The sequence below is a fragment of the Strongylocentrotus purpuratus genome, unplaced genomic scaffold (assembly GCF_000002235.5).
Source record: "Strongylocentrotus purpuratus isolate Spur 01 unplaced genomic scaffold, Spur_5.0 spur5_scaffold_17, whole genome shotgun sequence".
Taxonomy (NCBI): Eukaryota; Metazoa; Echinodermata; class Echinoidea; order Camarodonta; family Strongylocentrotidae; genus Strongylocentrotus; species Strongylocentrotus purpuratus.
The window spans coordinates 24,570,057-24,581,301 of record NW_022145602.1 but is presented as its reverse complement, the minus strand read 5'-3'; positions in this window follow the sequence as shown (position 1 = coordinate 24,581,301).

Here is an 11,245-nt window from a genome sequence, read left to right as displayed (position 1 = left end):
AGTTAATCTTGTTTCAATGTTCTTGAAGATTTTCACGACTTTGTCACACAAATAATCACATAGTTCATTCACGAACATATGTTCATTAGTATACAAGGTAGCAACGATTGTTAAGAGAGACTTGACAACGGAGACTTGACAACATTGAATAACTTCTTTTGACTATCCTTATTTGTCATGATCAGATATCTGTGATATTTTCAACGAGTTTTGTTCAAAAGTTGCAATATTGCTTTTCTAACGGACTAATAGTTGTCACAATCACTATCGGCTCTGGTTTTCAACCAACGCTTTTCAGCCTTTCTCATTTTACTTTTCTGTACTGACACAGTCAGTGGACCACGGTACTAGAGGACGTACGTAGAACTATCTGTTCAGTAACAACGGGATCACTTTTCTCCATGATATCACTAAGCGTAGCGTCATACAACACAGCTAGTTCAGTGAGGGTACCAGGTGTGTGCTTACAAAACTTACTTCAGCGATGTCTAACTTTAATCTATTCACATCAAGAGCAGATACCTTTCGAGATAATATCAGTTTAGAAGGCAATGGAGATTTATAAGAGTTTACAAAATACAAGACTGGAATGTGATCAGATAATAACAAGTTTATTCGTCGTTAAGTGGTTGCAAGATTTCGGAAGGTGTGATGTGACAGGAGCCAAACTGATAACATATATTCGAGAAACTTAGACATATCCTAGCCATAGGAATAACCATAACATGTGTAACAACTTCCTCTTTAGCACCGGAATTTAGACAACAATATCAAATACAATTTGTATTGCTACTTTTTGTCATAGTGTTTCCTAAAATAGTTTCCTTTTCTGCAAAGTTCATGTTAATATAAATTGATCACAAGTCAGACACGGAGTATATATTCAATGTTTATGCCCAGTGTTGGGTTTCGAGTGTGTTTGTCTAGTCACAGCGCTTTTTTAAAGTAACGTTAATGGTACGACCGTACGAAAAAGACCGAAATTCACTAGCTGATGGTTTATTGTCAGAGTCCGCAGAGAGGTTACGCAGTTTTAAAGAGGGTTGTTAGCGGTCAGCTATTGGCTTAAAGAGCCGGAGGTTTACGCTGCGGCATCAACATTTTTGGCTGACCGAACTGGTAGGGGAAAAGTTGTCCATTTTCTTAAAGGGTTTGTGACATTTTCAAACTGACTGCCAACGTATCGCCGATTAATAATTGGTGCTTGCCGTCTTTTATAGGGCGATACTTGTTTGAGAAAATGCCGACAAATGATAAATGATCAGCCGCCGATTGATCTCTAAACAATGATCATCAATGATTGTATAAGACAATGATTTTCATATATATAAAGACTGAATAGTGCATGTACACAACGAATTATAAATATCATTTAACCTCACTCCGAAGGACTAAAAACTGCATTCACCGACAAGAAGGAAGAAATTCAACTTTGGAAATTGTTAACAAATATATATTTAGTTTCTTTGATACTTAAAAGAAAAGAGCGACCTTTTGGTCGCACTTTTAATACGAAACTTAACATACGAAAATCACACGAAACTATACAAAATATATCATCAATATCATTAGCATTATCTACTACTATTAAAGGTTTACAGTTCGATCACATTAACCCTCTTTTTAATTCAAGTCAACCATTCAATTAGCATCACAATAAGTTGCATCCTGGTCTTACCTATGGATACGATTGTCCATGTCCCTTGAGGAATAACTAAGGCTCGGGCCCAGTCGCAGATCAAGGAATTACCCTTTGAATTCATATGTATTTGTATTTGTACACAATGCATTAACTATAATCATGCCACAGAGCTAATCCCCATTGTGCCAAGCCCCAAATCCCCCCGTGCCAGGTTGTTTTGGAAAAAATCTAATTGACACGACAGTTCTATGAATAGCGAGTGCAAAATACACAGCACAGTCCAATGAGCATAAACAATAACTGCTATTAACCCGTTCCTTCCGAAATTATTTAGCCTGATAGCCACCCCACAAACGAGATTAAAAATCGAAAACTCGACTCCTTCGCTGCCGTACAATACCGTGCGACTGTTCAGCGCGCGGAACAATGCGTGTGCGTTGAAGCGACCTAAAGCCTGGCCAGTCGTAATTCGACGAGCAGGAACTTAGCGCATGCGCAGATCATTTGGCAATCTGCCGTGCTCTAAGTTCTTTCAGCTCTTCCGTACTGTAGGTTGTTTTTCTTCGTTATCTTTTTTTCCTCTTCTACCTACTTATTTTGTTCTTCTTTTTTCTCCTCCGTATCTATTTTTTTCCTTGTCACTCTTATCCCTCCTCCTTCTTCTTCTTCTTTTCCTTCTTCCTATACTCTTTTTTTATTTTGATACTCGATTTTATGAGAAAATACACAGTATATAAAAAGTAAACTATTTCAATGTAAGTTTCTGTTGCATCAAATTTAATTGAAATAGTTTATCAGCCAAAATTGACTGTTATAATTTACGTCTGACAATATAATGTAGCGAAAATATGTAAACATGATCAAATGAAACTCAAGAAGAATCCAGAACGGGGGGGGGGGGAGAGAGGGGGGAGGTGAAAGGAGAGCCAAAATAGCATACTAATAAATACAGTACAGACTATATAACGATGCGCCCAACTTTCTCTCTCTCTCTCTCTCTCACTCTATAAAAACCGTTCATTATACTTTATCTCTCTCATACTGTTTTCTGTTCCACGATTTCCGAAAGCACGTTTCGACATATAAATAAGAATTGTTAAAAGTAAGAGTTTGGATATAAAAACATCTCTTATGCAAAAAATAATATGACACAATCTTTTTTGACAGAACTAATATACGTCGGACGAAGGAAATAACTCCTTGGTCGGACATTATACTTTAGCGAATTTTGTTTATTTTTTTTAATTTGTTTTTAAGAACTAAAGAAACATTCTGAATGGGGGGGGGGGGGTTGATCAGATAGACAACTAGTATAATAATAAATACAGTACAGACTACGTCCAACGTTCTATCTCTCTCTCTCTCTATCTGTCAATGTTGTTCCGCCATTTGCTTGTATGCCGGCATCATTCCTTCTTTGAGATAAATTATGATAACATATCCATGATGATGAAAACATACATCTTAAATACTAGGGAAAAAAATAGAGACCGAGCGGCTGATAATGTCAAAATGAATATCACTGTACACAAATTATAGAAAGTAAAAGTTTTGATTTTGAATGTAAGTCTCTGTTGCATCAAAATAAAATGAAACGTTCATTATATCGACGGAAATAATATACATCAGACATTATACTTTACCACAAAAGGGTCATCTAGAAGTAGGTGGATAACATTATAAGAGAAAGAAGAGAAAGAATGAAACTTTCTCTTTCAAAAACAGAAGAATAATGGAGAGGGAGACAAGGACACATACACAATAAATAAATATAAACAAGATAGGATTCTAGAGCGGAAGATGATATAGGGGAAACGAAATAGTTCGGAAGTATTGCATAGAGAGCAAAATAATTATTCTGTTTTATTTACTAATGTAAAGCGCTTTGATCATGTTTTATGTAAAGGCGCTATATAATATCAATATGTATGAATATATTGGCAAATTTTGACAATTATAGTTTGTAAGTATGAATTGACAAAGTACGTACAAATACAAATGACACAGAAATGTCTGCAAGTATTTGGGACCTATATAGAATATGTGAAAAGAGCTTTATCTTTGTCTTTGGCCCATGATCCCACAACTTAGTTACGTAAGAGGAACAAAGAACGTTGACGGATGTAAAGGTTGTTGTCATGGTTATAAACCCCAACAATAGAAGAGCGGAAGTAAGGTAAGGGTATAATTGAATGACAATGACCTGGCTTACAGCATTGATGATCCTACATGTATAACCCTGGTTTTTTTGTGTGTGTTTTGGGGGGAGTGGGGTCTTGTTGTTTTTGCAATCATTCAAAGATAATATCAATCATACAAGATAAAGGAATGAACAAGAATATATGATATGCTAAAATGTAACAGACAAAAAGATGATGATGAGAAATGATTGTTTCTATCTCTTTTTTTTCCCTCTTTTTCACTCTCTTTATGTGTCTCTCTCTCTCTCTTTCCTCTCTCTATCTCTCTCTCTCTCTCTCAAACTCTCCACTTTCTCCCTCTCTCTCCGTCTGTCTCTCTGTCTATCTGCCAATGTTGTTCCGCCATTTGCTTGTATGCCGGCACCATTCCTTCTTTGAGATTAATTATTATAACATAAAATTATCCCTGATGATGTACATTATTATACCTTATATTTATTATAGGGAGCGAAAAAGAAAACGAGCGGCTGATAATGTCAAAATGAGAAGAATATTACTGTACAATAGTTATACAAAAAAAACTTTGAATGTAAATCTCTGTTGCATCAAACTGATATAAACAAATTGTTATTATGCTATATTGACGGTACTATTATCCGTCGGACATTGTGCTCTAGCCAAAAGATATAAACAAACAAAAAAGAGAAAAACTAAAGAAAAAATCTGAGGTTTGTGGGGGGGGGGGTAGTCGGTGAGAAAAATATCATAATAATAAATACAGAACAGACTACGTCAAACTTTCTATCTATTCTGCCCCCGCCCACCCTCCTCTCTCTCTCTCTCTCTCTCCCTCTCGATGTCTCTCTCTCTCTCTCTCTATCTCTCTTTCTACGTTGTTTTCCATCTTCATCTTTCATGATGTTGTCTACTATTCCGCCATTTACTTGCATGCCGGCATCATCCTTTCCTTGAGATTAATTATTATAACATATCCCTGATGTTATACGTCAGACATTATACTTTAGCGAAAAGAAATAATCAAACAAAAAAGAAACGTACACAAAAGAAAAACAATCAGAGCTGGGGGGGGGGGGATCGGAGATAACTTTCTATCTCCCCCTCTTTCTCAAATAATTTATATCTCCTCTCACATATACCTTAGTATAGGGAACGCTATAGAGAGTGAGCGGCTGATAAAGTCGAAATGAGAAGAATATTACTGTCCAATACTTATAAAAGTAAAACTTTTGAATGTAAATCTATGTTACATCAAACTGCTATACAAAAATGTTTATTATGCTATATTGACGTTACTATACGTCAGACATCATACTTTAGCCAGGAAATATAAACAAACAAAAAGAGAGACAAACTAAATAATAAATCTGAGCTTTGAGGGGGGGGGGGGGTCGGTGATACAAAATGTCATAATGATAAATCCAGCATACACCTGATCAAAACTCGTTTTCGGAGACTAAATCGAGTACAACCTCGTGATCTTGCTTTAGACTTATAATACTGCTTGTTGTTGTTGACAATAGAGAGCTGACCTTTGGATTTTCCTTTCATGTGCAGTGAAGTGCATTGTTCCGCGCGTGCCGCGTGCCGCGTGCCGTTATAGGCTTTGGCTTTGCGCTGCTCCCAATTGAAATACCAGCAGTATTAGTATTCTGTGCATGGAAGGTTTCAGCGAAAGTCAATATCTGTGGGACAGACATCGCGGAGCTCCAATACGCTGCTGTACGAATTTCATGTGAGAGAAAACTTGACATGCTTATGAAAAAGTACAAATATAATGAGTAATATTAAAGTAAACAAAACAGGAGTAATGGATAATGATAGCATATACTTTGGATAAACCCTCACATCCACTAGTTTAGTGAATTAATGGCAGGGAAAGGCAATTTTAGGCTTGTAAAGACGTCGTCTACCTGCCTATTATGGGAACCTGGTGTACCAGGTTCCCGTCTGTGAGTAGGCTCCACGGGAGCCTGGTATACCAGGTTCCCGGAAGGAACGGGTTAAGAATGCTTCGTTGCACGCACATGGCACTCAAGCGATAGCTCTCTCGCATGGATAAAGCAGTATAACGATAGCGTGCATGCAGCCTCATGGCAGGCTATGAGTTAATGTGTTATATGAATACCACAGTCAGTCAGCGAATTTATAATGCACTACAATGGGGGGGGGGGGTGATATTTTGACAAACTTTCTTCTCTAACTTTATACTTTCACGCGATCTGGCAATAACCCAAACGCCTCACCTGGTTTGTGGCATCCGACGAAGAGTTGGTATTTGTTTGAATGTGTATTGAACGAGCAGATTCTGTGTATAAATATCCGAAGAACAAGACAATGTAGTCATACTGAACGTGCTGCCAACGTCATAGTAATCCCATCAATATCGGCACAATTTGACGACAAATGTGTAATAAATACAAATATTCAAACCAATCATAACGGTAATACATGCTACTCCAACTTCCATTTACCAGCTTGATTTGCACCTTGCTTTAATATTGATTAGGTCCGTAGGTGAGACGAATATCTGGTTCATTGCAATTTTGTGACATGAATTTAACACTACTGATAGTCCATGCGTTAGTTTGTGTAGTTTTGTCTTTTGTTTGTACAATTTCCTTCCTTAACTTATATTAACATTAATTTAGACAAGATAAAAACACATGAACTGCTTTTATTATATCGACAGCACCAAAATCCGACGAAAACACTCTCACACACAAACGCATTAGTATCATCATAATTAAGACATTTTGATGACAAAGATATGTTTTGTTCTAGCCTAGCCATCTTCCAAACTGCGGGAGAGTGTTTCCTTTTTTCGGTGGTGGCTGTTTTTTCAGTTCCTATTTTGCAAACTCCTTTGAACATGATGAAAAAGATTTTTAGTCTTCACGATATATTTGTTTTAAGTGAAGAAAGTGAGGACTACATGCCTGCATGTGGAGAAATAGAACATGATTTAATTACAAATACATTCATGTATGTATAAAACATATCAGGTTTGACATAAGAGTCCTATAATCTTTTGAAGGATAATATACTCAAGAATCATACGCAGATAGAATGAAGTCCTTTGTGGCCGATCGTCAAAGTACCTAATGAGGAGAGTATTGATTTGAAATGCCCATTTTCCAAATTGGTCCTAAAGAAATATATACAGCCCTATAATATAATGGAATTCGATTCGAAATTACAGGTATAGAACACCAAAAAAGAAGATCGTACTAGAAGTGTATGGCAAGCCTATATGTGAATCGCATTAAAGGATTGGATATTGAAAGGGCTAGGTTGAAGGGAAAAAAAAGGGGAATTCGGAATTCGATATTGTTCCGTCTGGTGGGGCTATTTGAAAAAGTAAATTTGTCCATATACAATCATATTTTTAAAATAAGGGCTGAAAGCAAAACAAATATATACACAGATCATGAGTGGACACACAAGCCATAAACGATTAGTTATTGAATACAACAGTAAATGACAGTAGCAGCGTGGGAAAATCACACGGTAGGTGAATATAATTTCGATCGTTTTATAAAGATCAAAAGATCTTTTAGGGCAGTGAACAGAAGTTTCTCTATTTTGGTAAAGCAACGCCTCAAATAGGCGATCATAGTAGAGGACTTTGCGAAGGCCATACAACTAATGGCGAGATCTTTAGTTTGTTTTTAATCACAGTGCAATAAAGCTCTGTGAAACGATGGTTGTACAACTGAATTGTAATGTATATTTTGGCTTGTAATATGTAATGACGTTAGAGCAGCTCTAAATGAAGCATGTGTCAAGGGTCACAAAAACAAGGGCAATCATACTAACAAAGAAGAAAGGAAAATATTAATTTCATAACGAATATTATTGACCTATTACACATTTGTCTAATAAATGTAGGTCTTGGAAATAAATCATTGACATGCAAGCAGTAGATTATAATAAAACTTCATTTTAATTACAAGGTTAAGCACGCGATTTGTATTTACTGGATGCACGCCAAAATACTAGTGATGTAAACAACAATTTAAACTTGTCCCAGGAAACCAAAAAAGTTAACAAAATAATAACGACCATAAATTACTTTCTAAAGTCTAGGCTCGGGGATTTTAGAAAAGTTAGTGATATAATTCATGCTGACCAGGAGTAATGTATTAAACAAAATAAATATAGAAGCATTGGATTCCCGTGTCCAGAAATGTCCACAGATTCAGAGTATCCTAAAAGCATTCATTAACCAAGACTTTTCCAAAATCGCCGAATAAAATATTTCAAATTAGTTGTCTTGTATAAATAAGGCAACCGTAGATCAGCAAGATATAACAAAAACAACCACGTTCACGCCCTGCTTATTCAAATGTTGAATAAACACTGGAATGGAGCCAATGTAGTACACAATTTTGGGAATACATAAAGGTATGTTTAGTGTTTTACCGTTAAAATACAAATACAATGGGATCTGGAATACATTTAAAGTATATGCAAGGTCTTTTAGGTTTTTATAGCAAATAGTGATATGATTTTTAAAACTCCTATAGTATTAATAATACTCAGTTTTTATATAGCGCTTATTACAATCACTAAGCGGTTCCATACTTGGAGAATATTACCCCGGCGTTAGCTGTGCTGCCATTGCGGCGCTCTAGCATTTCAAAGAAATAATTCCTGCCAGGTACCCATTTATATTAGATCCTTCATTTGATAAGCATATACAAATCCTATTTCTTTATTGATATATATGTTTGGGAAATCTAGGTACCCCCTTAACACTTAAGGGGCTACAAAAAGGAATATGATAACAACTAATCGCAATGGTAATGGTGTATTACTACTTCAATAGAATGTTAAGCATTTATTAATAAAAGGGGAGTATATTCATCTAAACAAATACACCGTAATCATGTTACATATGGGAACTCTTGTAATTTGAATAAGGAAATGTTAAGCCTACTTGAGGATGACATGTAGTACTAAGCGTTTGAAACAGATACACCCACTTCGAGAAAAAAAAAAAATAATGAAATATTCTAGAATGAGTAATATGATTAAGGAAATATGAAGCCTCTCCTATGAAATACTAATAATAACATCGTATTTAAATATCACGTCAGTGGGCCACAAGATCAATGAGGGGTTTAATTCACCCATTTGAATAAGTTGTCTTCTTGAATATTTATCAGTCTCAGTCAAAGGATGCACTTGCAAAAGTAAAAAGGTGATTGATTGATGATCATTTCTTTGCTATATACATCATCACGGATATATTAATGTTGTGCACGATGACATCAAATCATACAATTAAATAAGGGGTCGCCATAGGCAAAGATTAATCTGACGTCCTTGTGATAAGTTGAAACAAGTTCTTACAACAAACAGAACATAATTGGAATGCAGTTGGTCAACAAAAAATAAGTAAATTGAAGGGAGAGCGCGCGAGAGAGAGAAAGTAAAAAATATTGTGCTCACATTCACAGCAATTTATAATATTTGTATACTATTTGTAAATTGCCTAACAAGTATTTTACCACGTCGACCTTGAGAAAAGATGGTCTTTTAAGCGTTCCTTAACAAATGATTATGATCAAACGTGTGTGTCAATGGATAGTAAATGCAAAGGATCGAGTCCAGTGTGGATTCCTAGGGCAGGGCTGTTTTAGGATTGTTCAAATGTACTTTTGTGCTAGTTCCGGTAGGTTATTTATGAATGAAAGAATTACATTAAAACTTGCCATTAAAGGTCACTGGAGGTTCTGAGAAATGAAATTTGGAAGAACGGTGTAAATTGGGACGAGTGATATTCAGATATAGGATATATGGGTTCTATTTATTCAAGATATTATACATTTGTACACGAAATGTTTTCTTCGCTAATACTAAAATACGTGTGATTTTAGATATTTTAGCGGACTGTAAAAAGCAGGTTACAATAAGAGACATATTGTATGATTATAGCGTATTACATAGCAACATTCACATTTACGTTACAAGCAACGTAATCAATGAAACATATGTCTACATTTTCCCTTCAAAATTCCGGTTCAAAGTGATTTCGAATTAAACACATTTTCAATATGTGCGTTAAATTCAAGCACTTATCGTTCGTAATACCAATAACTTTGCCCTTTTTTCGTGAATAGATACATACAATTGTAATTCATCAATACAAAGGTGATTCTAAAAAATGAGTTCAACTGATCTAGCGGGTCGAGAATGCTCCTTTGATGGATCCTACATTGTATGATGATATTTAAGAAACTATTTTCCAAGAATAGTGAATTATTCTCGATTAGTTAGATTTCTTGGAAACTTTGTGTAGCAATTACTCTGAAGCAATAAAGTTGTAGTTTATTTAAACGTTTTGTATGATGAAACGTGTAAATGTCTTAATGAGGTCCATAAATAATTAAAGAACTTGGTCTTTATTCAAAAATGAGGTTAGAACAATATAGCACAATTCAAGGACAATTTTTTCGAGGACAATATTGACATGAAGTAGTTTAAATAGCAACACTTATCGGAGGAGCAATTTTTGCTTACTGTATAACTGTATGTGTGACAAATTCCTTCCATGCATGAATGATTATATTTAACATGAATGGCGCCCCGGTAATCACATATTCAGTTTTCCTTGTCTAATCCAACTCTGAAAATCAATTCACCTTAATTACTGTCGAATATAATGGAAGTATCAACTGTTTTATTTTCCTTACATTTTAACTCTAAAGAGGCAATAACCAAACGCCTCACCTGGTTTGTGACATACGACAAATGCTTGGTATTTGTTTGACAGTGTTTGAAACCTGCAGCTTTTGTTTTGAGCAACGTCGTAAGTGTAGCTGTACATTTTGTATGAGCTGATATATTCAACGACATCCCAACATCTTTGTTTCCTGAAACCAAGCTGACGACAGATGTTCATAATAATACTGGTAGTGCCAATAAGCATAATAAATATGCAGCTTATTTCAATTTCCAATTTTCTTTACGCGTATGTACGTTTTATTTTTCTGGAATGAGGGAGGGGTCATATTATTGTCATTCCTTTCATTTATAATTGTTTTACTTTTATTTCTTTATGACGCTCTCCAGCATGTAGACTCAGTCGGAGAAGACTTAATATCATTTGTGTATGGTACGATTGTATAGCAGGCAAATGTAGGTTGTGTCGTAAAATAATGCGCACTACAGTTTGGTCCGTGGCTGTTGCCCTAGTTGCATATAATTTGTATAGACAGCTCGTACAAATGTGCCACGGATACCAGGGCGTGGCATCAACTAGTGTGTAATTGAATCACTCTAGCTTGTGCCTTGGACAAGACAACTTTTATTTAAAACGACAGAGCGGTGTTTTACGTTATGGTACGACGTGGGTCTTATGTTTTTTTTCAGATTTGTTATACTCGTTGAGTTTTACCTCTGGTTTTTAACCATAGACAATATGCGGTCCAGGTGC